The 15341-nt window shown below is 54.0% G+C and overlaps 1 long non-coding RNA gene across 12 annotated transcripts; it reads left to right on the top strand.

Annotated features, from left to right (window-relative positions):
- Positions 1-4988: 4988 nt before the first annotated feature.
- On the top strand, positions 4989-13598 carry LOC112677207 (uncharacterized). 12 transcript variants are annotated; one of them, XR_007413281.1, is made up of 6 exons: positions 4989-5614; positions 5921-5965; positions 7778-8123; positions 8556-8595; positions 8820-9313; positions 9986-13598. It is a non-coding gene; the product is annotated as an uncharacterized LOC112677207 (long non-coding RNA). The 12 variants fall into 12 exon arrangements; XR_007413287.1 differs by having other exon boundaries at positions 5077-5614; positions 8083-8123; XR_007413283.1 differs by having other exon boundaries at positions 5078-5614; positions 8083-8123; positions 8556-8583.
- The last annotated feature ends 1743 nt before the right edge of the window (positions 13599-15341 follow it).

Raw genomic sequence — 15341 nt, 5'->3', positions numbered from 1 at the left:
CTCCCCTTGTAAAGAACAATCATTTAAGAAAATACTGGCACTTTCTGCCTGCTGATGGCACAGATTAGGGGGCAGTGAAGGGACCTATCAGCCACAGCCAGTGGGCTGGTGCAGTGCAGGCGGCTGCCACCTCTGGGAATTCATCCTCAAGAGACTTTGGGGGAGATGCAGCATCATTTATGTTAAAAATAACAGTAGAAACAACCAAAATAGAAAAATCTGCATAGAAACATCAAACACTTGTTTATAGGGGCACCTGGGTGGCTCAGTTGGTTGAGTGGCCCACTCTTGGTTTTGGCTCAGGTCACGATCTCAGGAGGCTGGGATTGAGCCCCGAGTGGGGTTCCTGGCTCAGCACGGAGTATGCTTGGGGACTCTCCCTCTGCCTCTGCCTCTCCCTCTGCCTGCCCCCTGCTTGCTCTCTTTCTCTCTCTCTCAAATAAATAAATTAAAAAAAATTCTTTACTATTCCAACAGTAAGGGGCATTTTAATACTTTCTGTATGCTTTGCAGTGCCAGCTCACAAATCCTTGGGCCATGCCCCCAGGCATGGTGGGCAAGGTGACTGGCAGCCCTGTGGCCCATCCCCTTGGCCATAGCTGATTGAACCAGAACAGGCACTGGTACCCGAGCCAGGCCAATCAGAATGCCTTCCCCAGGAATTTGGAAAGGTGACTAAGGAATCTTAGACTCAGTGTGAACCTGGGAGCTGTCAGGGGCTGTCAGTCTGCTGCCATCAGAGGCTGAGGACCCTCAGTGCCATGACAAGTATGAAGCAGACACATGAAGAGAAGCAGGAGACAGCGAGAAAGCGCTGGTCCTGGGTCCAGCCTTTGGATTTTTAGAAACTCCCCTGTAGCATTTTATTATTTTCCTTTTGTCATGTTTAATGTGGCTTGAGTGGGTTTCTGTTACACAAGACAGTTTGAATATATTGAGGATGCATTTTTTAAATAATGAAAAGGAAAAGAATAGGGGGCAGTTGGGTGGCTCAGTTCACTGAGTGTCCAACTCTTGATCTCAGCTCAGGTCTTGATCTCAGGGTTGGAAGTTTAAAAAAAAGATTAGATGGGATCCCTGGGGGATCCCTGGGTGGCTCAGTGGTTTAATGCAGCCTTCAGCCCAGGGCATGATCCTGGAGACCCGGGATCGAGTCCCATGTCGGGCTCCCTGCATGGAGCCTGCTTCTCCCTCTGCCTGTGTCTCTGCCCCTCTCTGTGTGTCTCTCATGAATAAATAAAATCTTTAAAAATAGATGGGATCCCTGGGTGGTTCAATGGTTTAGTGCCTCTTTTGACCCAGGGCGTGATCCTGGTGTCCTGGGATCAAGTCCCACATCGGGCTCCCTGCATGGAGCCTGTTTCTCCTTCTACCTGTGCCTCTGCCTTTCTCTCAGTCTGTGTCTCTGATAAATAAATAAAATCTTTAAAAAAAAAAAAGATTAGAAAGGAAAAGAATAGGAATTACAGTCATTCACTGACTGGGCTGGGCACACTGTGTGCTGTGCCACCCCTCCCCTGGATGGGCCCTCTCTGGTTCCAGCCTCTACCAGGACCCTGGAAGTCCCATCTCCTCACTTTGTGCCCAGAGTGAAAGTGGCTTCCTGCTACAATGATCTCTGGGTCACTGCCCCATCCCATTTGGCTTCTCAGCTCTTCTGTCTCCTGTGTGGTTAATTCCTTGGATCACATTCACCACGTAAATAAAATACTCTTTTCCTGATTGGACATTAACTGATACACATACGTTATCTCGTTTTGTCCTCAAAATGCTCTTCTGAGGAAGGTAATAGCATCCCTACTCTGCAGATGAGAAAGCTAATGTTCAGGGAAGCTGAGTAATGTGCCCCAAAGTCACAGCTTGTCACAAAGCTCACAAGTTCTTTGAGCTTGTATCGTCATTCTAATACACTGTACAGCTTCTTATAACCACCTTTATTAAAAACAAAACCAGGACAGATCCTGACATTCAGGAGCTTCCAGCCCTGCGCAGCTGGATGAGTATAGGACTAATCAGAAGGCTCTGGGGTGGCCTTCCAGGCCCAGGAAACCCCCGCAGGTAGGTCCAGCCTCTGTGCCCTGGAACACATAGGCACTGGTCCTAGAATCCCCTCCTCACTCGCCAGCAGACAGCCCTTGGGCACGCGGCTCCCCCCTGAGCCTAGTTCTCTCCTCCGGCACCAGAGAGGTCATGTCTAGAGGATGGCTCTGGGGCAGCCCTCAATGGCTGAGAGACCGCACACTGGCCAAAGTGCCCACACACGGCTTGGCACGGACTCACACCCAGTAGCCGGCTCAGGTTGTCCCCCAGTGTCCCTTTGCCTGTGTGCAAATGGAGAGGAAGGGTGGATGCTGGTCTCAGCCCCTCCGAGGTCCGTGACCCATTCTGTCTGTTCCCATCTACTTGTGATTCTTTTTTGCTTCAAAAATATATGTTAATTTTCAAAATCCATGAAATGTTGGACCTGAAGGGCCGAGTATATTTTTTTTCCTGGTACATATGGAATGAAATGTGTAACATAAAAAATGCTCTCGGAAAACCATGGGAAACTCCAAGCATGGACACAGAGTCCCTCTCTCACATGGTCTCCAGCTGCCTCAGTTTCTTCTACTGTATCCTGCTGCAGAGTTGGGTGAGGACTCATGGTGGCATCAGTCACTCCTTGAAGGTTGTGGTCCAAACAGGGGGAGCCCTTCCAGTACCTTTGTAATACAGTTCTGAATCTAAAGTGTTTAGGGAAAAAAAAATAAAGTGTTTAGGGATGGAACACATCTCACGTCACCCCTGAGGGTGTCCCCTCACACCCCCCCTGGCTGGCAGGAGGACTCTGTGCTGCCTCTGTATCTCTCAAGGTTGCTGGGATAGGCGGCGTTTTGCTGCTTTTGGCTTGATTCTCTTACAGCTACAGTGCAGTTCTGGAAGTTGTGCACTGCACAATCTTAGGGGCATTCACAGTTTGTGTCATAGACATGGCAGATTTTCAAAAAATATTTATTTATTCATGATAGACATAGAGAGAGAGAGGCAGAGACACAGGATGAGGGAGAAGCAGGCTCCATGCCGGGAGCCTGATATGGGACTCGATCCTGGGACTCCAGGATCGCGCCCTGGGCCAAAGGCAAGTGCTAAACCACTGAGCCACCCAGGGATCCCCCAACATGACAGATTTTTTTTTAAGGTTTATTTATTTATTTGAGAGAGGTGGGGAGGGGCAGAGGGAGAAAGAGAGAGACTCCTCAAGCAGACTCCCTGTTGAGTGCAGAGCCTGACATGGGGCTTGATCCCAGGACCCTGAGATCATGACCTGAGCCAAAACCAAGAGTTGGAAGCTTAACCAATTGAGCCACCTAGGCGCCCCTGACATGGCAGATTTTCTAAAGTTAGGACAATTTCCTGAAAGATGGGAGTAAAGAGAAAGTAAAGGTGTCTTTTCTGAATTCTCAGAGTTGCCATGTGAATTAGAATAATTTTTATTTTGGGAGAATGACATCTCAACCCACTGAACTTCCATTCAAAGCCTACCTCCAAACAAAACAAAACAAAAACAAAGCCTACCTCCAGTGACCCCTCCCCAGGAAGCCTCTACCCTCTGTGTAGGGATCACTGCCCATTCCCCCCTACCCCTCCAGGGCTCGCTCAGCCCCTTCCTTCCCTCTGCCAGGCTGTGAGCTCTGGGGTGCAGTAATGGCTGCACTGGATGGGACTTACCCACCCCCTGGCCTTTGCCTGCCCAAGGAGAGAGTCCATGGACATTCTCGAAGGCCAGCCTAGGCTTGAACCAGAAGGCCATCTGGAGTTTCACGAGGAGCCTATAATGTGGGAGCTGGGAGGGCTGGCCGAACTCCTACTCACCCCCATTTTACAGGTAGGAACACCGAGGCCCAGAGCAGGGACGGACTTGCCCAAGGTCCCATAGTGAGTTGGGAGCCAAGGCCTCTTGACTGGCACTGAGGCTGTCTGCATCTGCTTCCTGCTACAGGATGGACAAGCAGCCCAGGGATGCAGGAGAGGTGGTGGTGAGGGTGACGTGGGATGCTCAGGCCACCACTCTGCACTATGGCGCCGGAAGTCGGTTTACAGCAGCTTCCCAGGGAGAGTTCCCGACATGGAGCCAGGATGTCTGACTCGTTGGTGAATGATTTTCTGGCACAACCGTGGGGGTCTGGGCTGGGGGTCTGGGCGCCGAGCGAGCATCTCGCCGGCAGCTCCCTGGACGCAGAGTGACCCTGTGCCCCCTGCCTGTCCGAGCGCCCCATCTCCAGCTTCCCTCCTCATCTGATCCACTTCACCCTGCTGAGATTTATTCCCAGGCCTCACAGCCTGAAAATAATTTGCTGACAAAGCCCCATCCCAGGCAGGTGCTTTAATTGGTTTTGTGGGAGCAGGTCTGGGAGCATCTATTTAGAAGGAAATAGAAATTATGGCGGTGCCGCCTGTCCTTTCTCTGTGATGGGGACTTGGGAGTGTATCTGCATTTGTGGTGGGGGAGGGTTGGCTCTGAGGAAGCAAAGGCCTGGTCACCGGGAACCCCGGGTCCTTCTCTAGGGGTGCAGGTGCATGGACCTGAGATGTCCAGGGCCACGGCGACAGGGCAGCCCCTCACCAGCCCTGCTGAGTCTCCGAATCAGGCAGAGCGTCCTCCACTTCACAGAGCTGAGCGGGCCGAGGGGCAAGGACATGGCTGAGGTTTAGAGCACAGTGTCCTCTTCTTCATCCTTCTTCAGGGTCACCCTGGCCTTTGCTCAGTGGGCACCCTCTGAAGCACAAATCCCATTCGTCACTCCTTGACTCTAAGGCCTTCCACACCGTCCCACTGCCCTTGACGTGAAGCCAAATTCCTTAGTTTGACTCTCAAGGTCCCTCCCGGTCTATCTGATCTCTGATGACCTCCTCAACCACATCATTCTTTGTTCCTATCTGTTCTCCACCGATAGTCTCCAGTCTTCCCTCCTGGGTACCCGTCTGCCCCCTACCGCGCATCCCATCCTGGGCTAACTCGGCAATTGCCTTGTGACAGAAGAGATCATTGTTACCTTCATTTTACAGACGAGGAGACAGGAACTCAGAATGTTATGTCACCTGCCACAGGTCACAGAGCAGGCCTGGGGACCCATTCCAGGCCCGTCTAGTGCGCAAGCCCACACCCTTAACTGCCACGGTACAGATGGAACTAGCCAAGCTCTCAGGTGCCCAAACCCCACGGGTCCCCTGAAATATCCCTGCCTGCATTTTTCCACTGGCAAACTCCTACTCATCCTTTGATGCCCATGGGATATCTCTGGTGAGCCCACAGAGCAGCCCTGGAAGCTCAGCCAGGTCCTGGACTTGCCTGGGTTTTTGAGCAGCCTTGACCACAGCGGCTGTATGTGATCCTGGGCAACGCCTCGTGTCTCTGAGGGCTCAATCTGCCCATATGGAAAACTAGAGGCTCAGCCTGGAGGCACCTGACACCAAGGGACCCTGAGGACCAGGTTTGGGCTGGAACCTTATGCATGTGCCCAGTGTGATTATGACTCTTGTATGAGTGCATCATGCCACAAGGCCAGTCTCAACGCTGCCAGTCACCTGCTACATGGGAGCTTGAGCAAACCTTCCCGACCTTGCCGATTCTCAGGTTAATCTGTAGAACGGAAAATAATAATACCCCACCCTGCGGTGGTGATCTGTGGTGAGGATTACAGGGCCTGGCCCAGAGCATATGCTCCAGAGGTTCTCGCTACTGTGGTCAGTGCAGAAAAGCGTTCTGTGCCAGTCCCTGCAAGTCACAGTAGGGGGTGGCAGAGGGAGGGGGCTGAGGATGTCAGTTTAGACAATTAGAGAAGCGAACCTGCGAACCTGCGTAGGTCGTGGTTTTCTGGCCCGAGGTGAGCAGGGAGGCTGCGTCTCCAAGCTTCTTTCTACCTGGTGTGGTTTCTCTAAGACCGCAGGACAGTGTTAAATAGATGGGAGCAGTTCCTCAGGACAGGTAGGCAGGCTGTGGGGGGGGTCTCAGGGGAGGGCCAAGGGCTCAGAGGGGACTGGGGCTCAGGGGAGGGCCAAGGGCTCAGAGGGGACTGGGGCTCAGGGGAGGGCTGGGGCTCAGAGGGGACTGGGGCTCAGGGGAGGGCTGGGGCTCAGGGGAGGGCTGGGGCTCAGAGGGGACTGGGGCTCAGGGGAGGGCTGGGGCTCAGGGGAGGGCCAAGGGCTCAGAGGGGACTGGGGCTCAGGGGAGGGCCAAGGGCTCAGAGGGGACTGGGGCTCAGGGGAGGGCTGGGGCTCAGAGGGGACTGGGGCTCAGGGGAGGGCTGGGGCTCAGGGGAGGGCTGGGGCTCAGAGGGGACTGGGGCTCACGGGAGGGCTGGGGCTCAGGGGAGGGCTGGGGCTCAGAGGGGACTGGGGCTCAGGGGAGGGCTGGGGCTCAGGGGAGGGCCAAGGGCTCAGAGGGGACTGGGGCTCAGGGGAGGGCTGGGGCTCAGGGGAGGCCCTGGAGCCGGCAGATCTTCCTGGCCGAGGCGGGTGGTGCAGACGAGCAGCCCAGCCTCAGCTGCCCCAGAGTCGAGGGCCTGGCCTGGTCGCCCAACTTCGGGGTCAGGGCCAGGCTCCGGGCGCCCCAGGGGCCAGGTGCGAGGCGGCCCCCTGCAGCCCCCGGTGGCGCCAGGCGCAGCTCGGAGCCTGGGGCAGGCGGCCCAGCGCGGACCGTAGGTGGCGCCACGAGGCTGCGCTTGGGCCTCCCTGGCGGCTCCCGCCCGCCCGGCGATCTCGTCCCGCGTGGCCAGGGGACACCCCCGCTGTGTTTGGGGCGCCAGGGGTCGCACCCTCGCCGGCAGAGGCCGAGGCCGAGGGGACAGGCGGCCGGACCCCGCAGCTCGCCTGCCGTCCCGGCCGTCCCGGCAGCTGCCCCCAGGCCTGGCGACCAAGGCTCCAGGGACAGGGGCCGCGCCCTCCGGCTTTCCCGGGCCCGGGTGGACGTGGGGGGTTGGGTCCCAGCCCCGACACAGGGTGCGCGGTCCTGGCGGCCGCATTGCGAGGGTAGCCACGGTGGGAACAGGGAGAGTTCTGGACTCGTCTGTGGGGTGCACGGGTGGAAGTGCCTGGGCTAGTGCCTGGCACCTGCGCCACCAGCCTGGGGACTTCTTTCTTTGTTCCAGAGGTGGTCCCCACTGGAAACTGCAGCCCCCCACCCTTGATCTAGGCCAGGCAAGAATGGGGGCACCCCAGGCCCCACTGCACTCCTCCACTCTTGCAGTCCCCACCATGGCCACACTTCCCAGACCCCAGCCCCTCTGACCACCAGGGCGGAGGTATAGGGTGTCTCTTCCTCTGCCTCCAATCCTCCCCTCAGGGTGTCCTGGGCTCCCTCCCCAAAGGGATGACTTGAATGGGAGAGGGTCACCATCCCTGTTTGAATAAACACCTGGGGTGCTGTGTCTGTGCATCCGTGCACACCTGGGAGTGTGTGTCCTTTGGGGGGCGTCCTCTTGACGCCTACTGGGCCTGGAGAAACCTTTTGATCTCCTAGAGAAGGCTCAGAGGAGAAGCCCTCAAGGCAGGTGAGCTCTGGGGCCAACTTGACCAGTGGGGGTCACTTGCCCCAAACCAGCAACAGAAGACATGGCCTGGGGGGCGATGAGCTGCCTGTGTCTGGAGGGTTTTAAACCTCAGGACTTTTATATCCTTTCCAGGTCATTCCAGAATCCACACATTTCATAAGCAGCTACTGTGAGCTCTGCCCCAGGAGTGGGAACAGTGGGGGTGGGAGAGGGAGTTTAGAGATGAGCAAGCACCCCCCACCCCACAGGAGCCCAGTTCAGCGGAGCAGGAAGGACATGTCTTTGGTGGCTATATGTGTTGGGGGATGTGATCAGAGGAGGATCAGAAGAGAGATGGCCTGGCAGGAGTCAGAGCATGGAGGAAAACCTCAATGACAGGAAAAAGAAATTTGGACTTTCTCCCACAAAAGCCAGTTACTGTGTCACCGCCTCCACCCCACACATAGACACACACACACACACACACACACACACACGGATTCAGGGCATGCTGTGTGATCTGGGAGTTGCTTAACCTCTCTGAGCTGGATTTTCTCCCCTTCCCTTCTGGTAGCAAGCCCAGTCCAGGATCCACTACTGAGGACGACAGAGGAGGTACGATCCAGGCCTGGCCAACCCAAGTGCCCTATCCTTGTGCTAGGGTTGGTTCAAGGTGGGCATGTGACCCCCTTGCCCAGAGGCTTTTCTGCTAGAAGGGCTTCAGAAGCTTCTCTGCCACATTTCTTCTTTGGCTTTTGAGCCGTAAACTTCTTATTGACTTTAGCTGCTTTGCATTTTCACTGTCCTGCAACTGGAAAAGTCCAGAGCAGATCAGAAATAATAAAGCCCTTCCTGTGTGGCAGGCTCCCTGTAGCTGTGTGTACAGTGCCATTCCTGGGGGGCAAGCTGAGGCAGAGAGGCAGCGAGCTCTCGGGGACCCCTCTCTGTGGTTTCTCCCTGAGTGGCCCTGGGCAAGTCCCTGCCCCTTCCCAAGCTTTTGTTTCCTCCTGTGTGAAATGGGTCACATCATGTCCTTCCTCTCTCCAGGTGGCTGCGAGGACTCAGGCGTGAGCTGGTGGGGCTCCAGGTGTCCTAGGCCTGCTGAGTGAGAGGGTCTGGGATTCAGAAGTGGGGTGGGCAGGGGGAAGGGGCTGGGGTCCGGTAAGTGTGGCTGTGGTGGGGACTGCAGGAGTGGGGGAGCACAGTGGGGGGACCGGGACACCCCCATTCTTGCCTGCCCTAGATCTAGGGTGGGGGGCTGTGGTTTCCGTGGTGGGCTCAGAGCCCCCTCTTCCAGCTCCCTCTTTCCAGAGGACCCGGGAAAAGCCAGCAGGAGAAAGGAAGCAGATGAATTGCGAGCTGGAGCCAGTGGGAGGAGATGCTGTGACAGGTGGTAGAGACGCGGTGACAGGTGCATGAGCCTCCAAGCCCAGACACCTGGAGCCCTGACACCTGGAGCCCCACAAGCTCGGCTCACCAAGAGGAGATGTCTGTGACTACGCTGCTCCCATCCCTGACGTCTCTGGGCCACCCTCCCTCTTCACCAGCCACCCCTCCGGCCACCACTCCCCTCCTTGTCCTCCAGGATCCAATGTCTGTCTCACACCCGCTCCCCATAGGAAGGCCTGGTAGTCTTAAACCCAGATGCGACCGTGAGTCTCCCTTCACCAAGTCCTGGGTCCCTGGACCACCTTCGGCGCCCTGCCTGACCCTCGGCTTCTGTCTTGCTGCACTGCATCCCCATGTGCTGGGTGAACTGTGTTCTTGGGGCCTCCTGACCCTGCATGCAGGCCTGGAGCAGAGAGGTGAGGGGCGCTGTCCTCTCTCCTGTCTGTGTGTCACCAGAGGACCTCACTTTGTGTGCTAAGGTCCCAAAACTACAGGAGATCCCATGAGCACCCGCTGCACTGGGTGTCTGGGGCAGCCAGTGTTCCGCCTGGGACTTGGCTCCCAGAAAGGGCCAGACCCGGGGAGCCTGGTGACTTGTTGTCATGGTCAATACTGGTCTAAGGAACCCCCCATCCGGGCTCTTAACCCAGCCCTCTGGAGCTCTCGCCAGCCATCCCTCAAGGCTTTGCTCCCACCAGGGTGGCAGGACCAGTCTTTGAGGTGAGGCCATCGTCACCCACTGGGGCTGCTTGTGGGTCCTGCTACCTTTCCCAGGAACACAGACCCAGAGCTGGGGATGGTAGGACACCTGGCCCCAGGGGTGGCAGAGAGCCCCAAGAGGGACCTAGGGACCTGGACAATAAGGAGACACAGGGCTGTGACATCATTTCCAGATCATTGTAGCAATCCAGAAAGACTCCACGTTGTGCCCTGACAGAGGGTGGGGGGGACAGTTGTGTTCTGAGTAAGGCAGAACTTGACCTGAGCCAGCTCGCTTGGGCAGGGTGGTAAGAGCATTGCCAACTGGAGGGCCATTGTTAACTAACTTCTTTCCAAACACTTAGTTTTTCATTGTTTTTGTTGTCTAGGCTGATGAAAAATGTACTCTTTTACCATAATCAGAGAACAAGAGAATGATGACTCCTATTTACCAAGCAATGCTTTGGCGTCCTCCTGTCTGTGATCCTGTCACCGACAACTGCCAGGTGTTCCTGCTTCTGGGAAGTTATGGAGAGATGTGGGGGGAGGGGCACCCCTTCCCGGAGCCTTCCTCTCTCCCGCCTGATTCACCCCACCTGCCATGAGCCCTGATCTCCTTGGGGGTAGATCTGTCTGGCTCTTCCCCACCACGGGGCCTGGCACTGGGGAGGGTGTGAGAGATGCTGAGCGCTGGGGGTTGGCGCCTTTCTTTATGCAACAATAGTCATTTATTAAGCACCTACTGTTTGCGAGGGCCTCTGCTGAGCATCATGAGTCCTGCCTCCCTGCGGTTCGGGTCTATGAAGGGCTGGATGATAATTATATATTACTCGATTTTAAGGAGGACAAGAACTCATAGCAGGGCATGGTCTCCCCTATGGGTACTGGGAGTGGGACCCCAAAGGTAAGAGGATGAGGGGCCCAAAGGACAAGTTTGGATAGAGGGACCAGCTAGCTGGGTGCAGTTCTAAAGCAGGAAGGACATCAGTTTTGGAGGACAAGAATACAAGAATGCGAGCCATGGAGCTAGGGCTCTGAGAGGGGGGTGAGGAGTTGAAGGCTGAGGCAGGTGAGGCCCTCGGAAGTCAGGCATGGAGGAACCCAGACCGTGGCAAAGACTTTGGGCTTTGTCCTCAGCTTGTGGGGAGCAGCCACTGCAGGGTTTTAAAGCAAAGTGGGGTAGGGAGGTGGATCTTGGTTCCTTTCTTTCTTTTTCTTACTTTTTTTTTTTTTTAAGATTTATTTATTTATTTTAGGAGGAGGAGAGAGAGAGAGATATCCAGAGTAGTAGGAGCAGAAGGAGAGAGAGAGAATCTCAAGCAGACTCCAGCTGAGCATGGAGTCCCATACAGGGCTTGATCCCACAACCCTGAGATCATGACCTGAGCCAAAACCAAGAGTCAGATACTCAACTGACTGAGCCACCCAGGTGCCCCAGGATCTGGGTTTTTAAAGGATCCCCTTTAGGCTGTTGAGGGAAGGATGGTTGGGAGTCGTGGAGGGTGAAAGATGGGGGATGCTGGGCCAAGGTTGGGGGTAGTGGGGCAGGAAGAAGTGGTTGAATTGGGGATGTGCTTTGTGACAGGGGTGACGGCACCTGCTGCGAGATGGGTTGGGGAGTAACAGGCAGATGCAGGAAGCCCACCCCCCACCCGCCCCAGGTATCTGGCTTGTACACATGGAGGTGGCATGGCCGGGAGAAGGAGCAGTTTGGGGGCCCCCAGCCTGGCCTAATGGGAACCCTGGTGAGCCTCTGGCCCTGATCCATGCCAGGCTCTGGAACTTGGGAGCCTTGAATGGCCCATTTACATTGGATGTCAAGGCATATGGCCCCAGATGTTTTCTGATCATTAAAAAATGTGAGTCCTGGACAAGTGGGCCCATGGATGTGGCTATGGTAGGCTGCTGGTCTCCACTAGAAGGGCTGACCGGCCTGGGGTCTCTCAGTCCTGCCCAGCTCCTGTTACCCAGGGACACAGGCCCTCTTGTTAGCAGGCCAGGAAGGGGAGAGCCAGGCCAGGTGACTTTGCCCAGGCCCAGGCTCACTGGTGTCTTGGTCAGGGTAGCAGACCTGGATTCAAAGCCCCGCTGGTCCTTCATGGCATGGGGCAATGGGGGCAAACCTGGATCTGGTCAGAGGAGGCAGAGTATGGGGGTGGCCGTGAGCATTGTCTCTGGAGTCACACAGACCTGGGTTCAAATTCTGACTCTCCCACAGACTGGCTTGATGTTAGGCAACTGGGCCTCTCTGAGCTTCGGTCTCCCCATCTGTAATGGGAATACTGATATCCCCTACCTCCTCATAGGGTTGGGGGAAATACTAAAATTAGACAATATACGTGAAGTACTTGGCTCAGTGCATAGTAAATGCTCATTAAATTTGAACTGTTATTACAGATCTTGGATACAACAGTAAATGTTCTACTTCCAGACCTTTGAAAATGCTGTTTTCTTCACTCAGAATATCCTGGTTGGTTTACTCAGTGCCCAGGTCAGGGGTCTTAGCTTGGAAGCCCCTCCAGGCTCACCCCAACACCCAGCTGATTAAACTCTTCCCTTTGTGTGCCACCCTCTCCACAGCACTTACTCATAGCAGTTACTCTCTTAGACTGGCCACCAGGGGTGCTGGGTCTGATTTTTCTTAGTTGTCTCCAGGACCTAGCCGGAGGCCTCAGGACCCCCCAGGCCATGCTTTCTGGCTCCTTACCTGAATTCCAGATCTCTTTTTCCTCAGATGAGCAGGGTCTGGACTGAGCTTAGTATAAAGAGTTCTGGGCAGGGCCCAGCAGTGGGGTGTGGGACATGGGGTGCCAGATAGTTCAGGAGGCAGGGTCCACGATGGCCTGGGTTGGACTAGGAGTCCAGAGGCCCACGGAGAGCTGAGGTCCCTGTGGTGGGGGCGATGGAAGTTGAGCCCACATAACAGAGGCAGCGGCCATCTTTGCCTACAGCATCCTTGAACACAAAAACAAGTTCGAGGGAACAAGAAATGTGGGGATCCCTGTCGGGGGCCAAGGCCCAGGCAAGCAGATGGCCTAGGCCTGGGGGCACCGGCAGTCCTGCTGCTCTGTTGGCTCTCAGCTGAGGTCAATTCCAGGCCTCCCTCATCAGCCTGAATGGGAGACCCAGTTAGCTTGGTGTTGGGTTTTGAGTGGAGAGGAGGGATTTTATGGCCTTGGTGAGGGGAAGTGGCAGACAGGCAGCGGGTAGATGGCTTTCCCGGAATCCCAGATCTCGCTTTAATAATTTGTTTCAGAATTAATGTCCATTCACACCACCTTCACTGTTCCAGCTCATTGGAAGATTAAATAAAACCCCGCGTCCCTCCTCCCCCCCAAATGGAGGGAGACCAGCCCTGTTCTTTCCGGCTGGGCTGGCTGCCTGAAGCCAGCGCAGGAAATAAATCTCTCAGAGAAAACCACTTTGCTCACAAGATTTCAATCCAACAGGGCATAGTGGCCCCAGTCACTTCTTGTTTTATTTAGCTGATAATCTTTTATTGTATCAGGAGACCCTCACAGAAGCACCATGTCTTTACAGGCCCGGGACCTCCCCCAAACAGCCGGGCCAGGCGTCCTAAGTGGAGCATATGCTCTCCTCACCTCCCGAGTGTCTTCCCCTTGCTGCAGGTAGCAGAGCCAAGTACCCAGAGAGGTGGGTTCTTGGGTGCCAGCGCACCAGGGCAGGGACAGACTGTGGCTGCCCATGGCTCCAGTGCACAGGCCTGGGCCTCTGTGGGGGCAGAATGGCAGCACTTTGTGCTCTAGGTACCAGGCCTCAGGAACCCAAGCCAAGGAGGCCCACTGGCCAGTGAGGCCAGCGGCAGAAGTCCAGGTGTCACTCATTCACTCACTCAGCAGATACTTATTTTATGCCTCCTCCGTGCCAGATGCTGAGAATAAATGATGATGAGACAGGTTCCTGCCCTCTGGAGTTACAGCCTCTCCTGGAGGAAGCCTTTGTTTTATTTATCTGATTAAACTTTCCTACTCATGTACCATTTTCAGACTCAGACATATTCTTTTTTCTGTTTGCTTTTTATTTCATATGGGCTGGCAATACAGAAGCCAAGATATTAATTAATAATATTTAAAAATATTAAAATTTGATAGAGTATTCCAAAAATGAGTCAAAATAAATCTTCACATCAAAGAGGCACATGATTGGAATAATGATCATGAAAAATCTGATAACCTTGGGGTCAGGAGAGAAAATCAGATAGCATTAAGATGTGAGAGTACACGGGGATCCCTGGGTGGCTCAGCGGTTTAGCACCTGCCTTTGGCCCAGGGCGCTATCCTGGAGTCCCGGGATGGAGTCCAACGTCGGGCTCCCAGCATGAAGCCTGCTTCTCCCTCCTCCTGTTGTGTCTCTGCCTCTCTCTCTCTCTCTCTCTCTCTCTGTCTATCATGAATACATAAATAAATAAATCTTAAAAAAAAAAAAAAGATATGAGAGTACTGGGGTGCCTAGGTGGCCTAGTTGGTTGAGCATCTCTTGATTTCAGCTCAGGTTGTGATCTCAGGTCCTGGGATCAAGTCCTCCATTGGGCTCTGTTCTCAAGTGGGAAGTCTACTTGAGATTCTCTCTCTCTCTCTGGCCCTCCCCTCACTCTCTCTCTCTGGCCCTAAAATAAAGAAATAAAATCTTTTAAAAAAAGATACTGGGCAGCCCGGGTGGCTCAGCGGTTTAGCGCCGCCTTCAGCCCGGGGTGTGATCCTGGAGCCCCAGGATTGAGTCCCACGTCGGGCTCCCTGCATGGAGCCTGCTTCTCCCTCTGCCTGTGTCTCTGCCTCTCTCTCTCTCTCTCTGTGTCTCTCATGAATAAATAAATTTTAAAAAATAAAAAATAAATAAACCAAATTGGCCTACTGAGATGCTTAATGCGTCCCCAGAACCATGATTAAAAAAAAAAAAAAAAGATACTAGAGTGCTACCTCATCCAGTATTTATGATGTTTTCCTCTACTACTCTTTTCAGTGTGCCTCTTTAGGCTAGGTTTCAGCTAAGTTTTGTTATGTATTAATAACTTTCCCGTACAGTTCTTTGAGTTTAAAAACACATATCTCCTATCTTTCATAGCTCACCCTGGGTCACTAGACAGTTTTGAATTCTCTCGATGGCTTAATATTTATTTTTTCTTATGTAATAGAGATTTGGTTCTGATTTCAGCACATTTCTCATTTTTCTAAACAACTTTTTAATTTTAAAGCTAATGATAGACTTACAGGAAGTTGCAAAAATAGTAATGAAGAGTCCAGGATACCCTGCCCCCAGCTTTCCCCAAAGGTGGTGTCTTGTATAACCGTGAGACGGCATCAATGCCAGGAAATCATATTGGTACCATTCTGCTAGAGAAACACAACCTAATGTAGGTTTCACCAGGTTCCCCACGATTTCATTTGTGTTTCCATGCAGTTTATTTTATTTTATTAAAATTTTTATTTATTTATGATAGTCACACACACACACACACACACACACACAGAGGCAGAGACACAAGCAGGCTCCATGCACCGGGAGCCTGACGTGGGACTCGATCTCGGGTCTCCAGGATCGTGCCCTGGGCCAAAGGCAGGCGCCAAACTGCTGCGCCACCCAGGGATCCCTTTCCATGAAGTTTAAACCAATGTATAGATTTGTATGACTCAGATATATTTGACATTATTTTTATTTTCCCTAACTTTTGAATCGAGGTATAGCTTTCAGAGCGCAAGTTGCACGGAGCTTAGGTGTGCATGTGTG

This window comes from Canis lupus, chromosome 9 (genome assembly GCF_003254725.2).
Source record: "Canis lupus dingo isolate Sandy chromosome 9, ASM325472v2, whole genome shotgun sequence".
In the NCBI taxonomy this organism is placed as follows: domain Eukaryota; kingdom Metazoa; phylum Chordata; class Mammalia; order Carnivora; family Canidae; genus Canis; species Canis lupus.
This window is presented reverse-complemented; position numbering and strand designations above follow the sequence as displayed.